This window comes from Fundulus heteroclitus, unplaced genomic scaffold, assembly GCF_011125445.2.
Source record: "Fundulus heteroclitus isolate FHET01 unplaced genomic scaffold, MU-UCD_Fhet_4.1 scaffold_28, whole genome shotgun sequence".
Taxonomy (NCBI): Eukaryota; Metazoa; Chordata; class Actinopteri; order Cyprinodontiformes; family Fundulidae; genus Fundulus; species Fundulus heteroclitus.
This window is the reverse complement of record NW_023396689.1, coordinates 1,834,528-1,839,620: the sequence shown is the minus strand read 5'-3', so window position 1 is coordinate 1,839,620 and position 5,093 is coordinate 1,834,528. Positions and strand designations below refer to the sequence as shown.

Genomic DNA, 5,093 nt, shown 5'->3' with positions numbered 1-5,093 from the left:
GAAACAAGCGCTAGTGCAAAAACAGGAAGTAAAAAACAGAAAAAACTAAAAGAGCTTGAAATTGTGCGCTGTTGGTTAAATCAAGCACAAAAAAGGCAGGTTGCACGAGCAAAAAATAAAGCAGACCGTCACACAACTGTAATGTCCGTGTGCCATGAAAATAATCAAACGCAACCGCGTGGACAGAGACAGTCCCGACCAGAAGGAGGGAGTGGGGTGACCGATAAAGCCGACTTCATCACCTATTTGGTCCCCTACAAGTTTAGGCTCTAAACAAAAAAGAACCCGCCAGAACACTACTTCAGTAACACAAACTATGGTCACAACTGAAGAAAACAGACCACCACCGTATAAGCCTTTATATGCTCCCAAGGATGTTTCAAATCTGTACCCGGATGGACTGAGTAAATCAGATCATTCGTTATCTACAGACCAGTCCAAAGGCTTGTGTCATATGGTGCAGGTCCCAAATCCTAATGTAGGAGCTCAGCAGCCCCAAACAATCCCAGTTTTCCGTCCGTGGTCGTTAGAGGAAACCAGAAAGCCTGTAGTGTGTAAGGTGTCATTTCTCCACAGGAAGATCCAGAAAGATGGACCCAAGACATGGAGGAAATGTATAACTCATATGGTTTAAATGGAAATGAGTTCGGACAAGCCTTACAGTCATCAGTGGGAAAACATTGGGAAAAAGTAAGGGCAAATTATACAGGCAGAACCCCATAAGGCGGAATATTTGAATATCAAGCACAAATGGGGATCGAACAAAGGCAGAAATGGACAGCTCTAGCAAAAGCAGCACGAGCAGTTTTCCCCAGAAGAGCAGATTATGGACACTTGGCGTCCATAAAACAAAAAATAGGGGAAGATGTAGACAAGTTCAAAATACGTTTTGAAAAAGAATATAGGTTTCACAGCGGGATCCCTCCCGCTGACGGAGATGAAACACCATATCAGCAATGTTGATGGGAGCTTTCCAGCCATATATCTATGCGTGGGTTAAAGAACATTTAGTTACACTGGCAACGTCTAATGTAACCACAGTGATGGAATATGTGTGTCAAAAAAGAGAAAAACGCAAAAAAGGGAGTTGGTGCATCTGGAGGGGGGACACACATTTTCTGGGCAGATCCTATGTGTGATTCAGAAGAAATATTTGCTTTCCAAGCCACCGGACCCTTCAACAGTGTCGAGGAGGTTTTCGAGGAGGCAGGGGCAGTCCTAGCGACCGAGGGGGCTTTCAGCCCAAAAAAAAAAAAAAAAAAAAAAGAAATAGATGGAGGATGCAGGAATAATTAGACCATGCCCAGTGGGTGCAGAAACAAGTACAGTTACAAGCCCTGCTATCTCAGCAGAAGGTTAAAAGATACAGGAAGAAAAAAAAAAGAAAAAAAAACTTTAGCAGACTACATGAGAGAAATGTTGCAGTCTAAAGAACTATCCATTGCAATATTACTGCCAGGAGAATCTTTTTCTCCACAGGATCCACAAACAGTGAGACCAGGAGACTGGGTGTTCGTCAAAGTCATCAGAAGGAAAAACTGGGCAAGCCCAAGGTGGGAGGGACCATACCAAGTGCTCCTGACCACGCCAGCAACTGTGAAGATCGCTGAAAGACCTTCCTGAATTCACCTCACCCACTGTAAGTTACAGAGAGTGTTTAATAACTAAAAGGTTGGAACAGTGGGGAAGTCCGATTACAAAGGGGTTTGGTTTTTTAGGGCCATTCGTCTCAACGTCGGTGAAGAAACCAACTGATCCCTGTTCTTTAGAGTCCTGGGTAAAACATCTTAACATCTCTGCTAACCTAGCAAAAATGTTTGCTGGACTCTGTTTGAGTCCAGAGAGTCCAGATCCGCAGAGTGAGAGAGGAAAGAAGTTAATCTACTCCACTGCCATGAAGATTTGGCTGGGAAATCTCCCAGACCATCACCCAGAGAACTTGTGGCAGATGAATGTGACGATGTTGGCTGAGGAGAAGAACATGAGTAACTGCTACGTATGCTCAGTGATGCCCAAATCCATCAGACAACCCACCCTATATGCTAAGAGCATGCCGGCAGGAGACGAAACGTGTTTTCTGAGGACTGTCCTCGTACCTGTGTTTGCACCTGGAAATGCGTTTAATGGTACTGCAAAACAGAATGGTTTTGGACATGTTAACTGCTAGCCAAGGTGGCGTATGTGTAATGATTGGAACATCCTGCTGTACATACATTTCTGATGCAAATGAAACTCATATTACTGAAGCTATGTCTGCTTTAAAGAATCTGCAACAAGCAATGTCCCAAGATGCTGTTCCTCTAAGTATAGACTTCTTCTCCTGGTTCTTTTCAGGATCTTGGTGGCACCTCTTGCTGAAACTAATGACACCCATTATTATTATTATTATTATTATTATTGTATTTTTTACTGCTTGTGTAATTCCATGTCTAAAATCTATGATCGCCAAAACTATGGGAAATATAATGTTTCAATATCAAATGCTTTCACAAATCCCTCTTGAAGAAATACAACCTGCAGTTTAAGTTTTCCCATGTGGAATGCTTAACAAAAATGACAGTCTCATTAACAATGCAGAACGCAAGAAATGAGTACTTGAAGTAGGTTACGTTAAGCTCCAATTGTAAATAAAATTATTAAAAGGAGGGAATGTTAGAAAAATGTAAATGTAATCATTTTATTTTTATCAAGCTACAGGCATTTGGTTTGTTTTAAGAGTTTGCTTTCAGGAAGGTTCTGTTGTTTTTAACATTAGATAAGGGAGAACAAATGGTTTTCCCAGATAAGGAATGTCTCCTTTATCTAACTTTGCATAAAGCTGGTGATTTGATTATCACCCGCAATGAAACTTGCTCCCTTCTTTGTTTTCCAACCCCCATGATGTAAACTCAAGACTGATTAAATCCTCCTGACCCCATGTGATGTGTGACAATAAAGACAAGGGGACAGAGGCAGTCCGGGGCAGTCGAACTCAAGCTTGTGAAAGAACAGGTCCCAATGCTCCTGGTTCGTCTGCCCTCTGTCCTTGTGAAGAGTAAAAAACTTGTGTTTGTGTTTGGTTTTCTTTCCAGGATAAAGAGGTTATTAAACTTAACCCTATCAGCTTATCTTTTTTTTCCTCTTTGCTTATCTTATTGTAAGCCAGTTGCTGCAAGATAAGCCTTCCATTAACTGTAAAGTGTTTTAGAAGTCAGCTCTTTAAGGGATATGTGGCATCACCTAGAAGGTAATATCCCATATCATGCCCACAAGATCCCACAACCCAGAAAGCCAGAGAACTCTGGCATCGTGCAGGCTGCCTGCTGCTTCAGTAAAAACATTCCATAAGATTCCCTTTCCATCCACAACTGCCTGAAAATGAGTCCCAGCCCTTACAATTAAAATACTCTGTCTGGTATTTATGTGGATGAAGTATTGGAATATTGGACCAATCAATGGCTCCCACACACTGTGGCAGCCACCATTTTCAATCAAAATATGCCGCTATTTCCTTTAATTTTTCACTGCTGGGCAGTTGTATAACCTTGGACAGATGTTGTTTTCAACAGCAGAAAAAAGCTATGGTTGGAGTCTGCATCCAATCTGGGCTTTTCAGTAAGGGTTTAAACATAATAATTGTACAATTTAATATTAAATGTTTCTAAGCAGAAAAGGCCATTTCTTGATGGTGACTGAACAAACTTGGTTTCTTCTGTTCTTTTGTTTTTTTGTAGCACTGCTTCTGACCAATCTATTGTTTTTTGGTCTAGCTGGATTTTTGTCATTCTTTGCTCTGCTCAAGTCTACCAATTAGAGCAAGCAAATTTATATTTCTCTCTTGTTGTGCAATGACATGTTTTTAAGTTATTTACTGTTTAATCAAATAACTCTTGCTTGGTCAGGTATTATCCGGTGAATATCAGACCAAGTGGTTTGGTATTGGGACAATACTTAAAAGAGTGATTTGAGCACTGGCATTCTTCTAACAACAAACTCTGCACACATATGGAATAGAGAGCCAACTTATCTTCGAGTATAAGAATGTATTAATAGAAATAAATGAACATCTAGGGAACACCAGTAATAATGTTGTTTACCAGAATAAACAATACACAGGTTTAATTGAGGTGGAGCTGGCTCCATACTCCCAGAGTACACCCCACAGGACTCCCCGAGGGACACGGTCGAATGCCTTCTCCAGATCCACAAAACACATGTAGACTGGTTGGGCAAACTCCCATACCCCCTTCAGGATCCTGCTGAGGGTGTAGAGCTGATCCAGTGTTCCACGGCCAGGACGAAAACCACACTGCTCTTCCTGAATCCGAGACTCGACTATCCAACGGACCCTCCTTTCCAGAACCCCAGAATAGACCTTACCAGGGAGGCTTAAGAGTGTGATTCCTCTGTAGTTGGAACACACCCTCCGGTCCCCCTTTTTAAATAGGGGGACCACCACCCCAGTTTGCCGAAATGGAAGACGTGTTGGTGGGATTAGGGAGGTCTTTGAAGTATTCCGCCCACCGACGCTCGACGTCCTGAGTCGAGGTCAGCAGCACACCACCCCCACTATAAACAGTGTTGGTACTGCACTGCTTCCCCCACCAGAGACAGTGGGGGAAGCAGTGCTTCAAAGCCGTACGGAAGACTTTCTCCATGGCCTCTCCGAACTCTTCCCACACCCGAGTTTTTGCCTCGGCGACCAGCCAGGACGCCTGCCGCTTCGACTGCAGGTACACATCAGCAGCTTCTGGAGTCCCACAGGCCAATAAAGCCCGATAGGACTCCTTCTTCAGCTTGATGTCTTCCCTCACCGCTGGTGTCCACCAGCGTGTTCGAGGGTTGCCGCCACGACATGCACCGACAACCTTGCGGCGACAGCTCTGACTAGCCGCCTCGACAATAAAGGCACAGAACATGGTCCACTCAGACTCAATGTCCCCCGCCTCCCTCGGGACGTGTTCAAAGCTCACCCAGAGGTGGGAGTTAAAGCTCCCTCTAACGGGGGACTCCACCAGTGTCATGCTGAAGCCTGTCTTCTGCACCATGGACATATTATTGGCACTTTTTACCCTCCATTCATCTCAGTTTCCTCTCCACTTCAGTAATCATCT

General features: G+C 43.6%; 1 long non-coding RNA gene across 1 annotated transcript; it reads left to right on the top strand.

Annotated features, from left to right (window-relative positions):
• Window positions 1-689: 689 nt before the first annotated feature.
• On the top strand, window positions 690-1,974 carry LOC118559413. The gene is made up of 2 exons (XR_004928847.1): window positions 690-1,639; window positions 1,719-1,974. It is a non-coding gene; the product is annotated as an uncharacterized LOC118559413 (long non-coding RNA).
• Window positions 1,975-5,093: the final 3,119 nt, after the last annotated feature.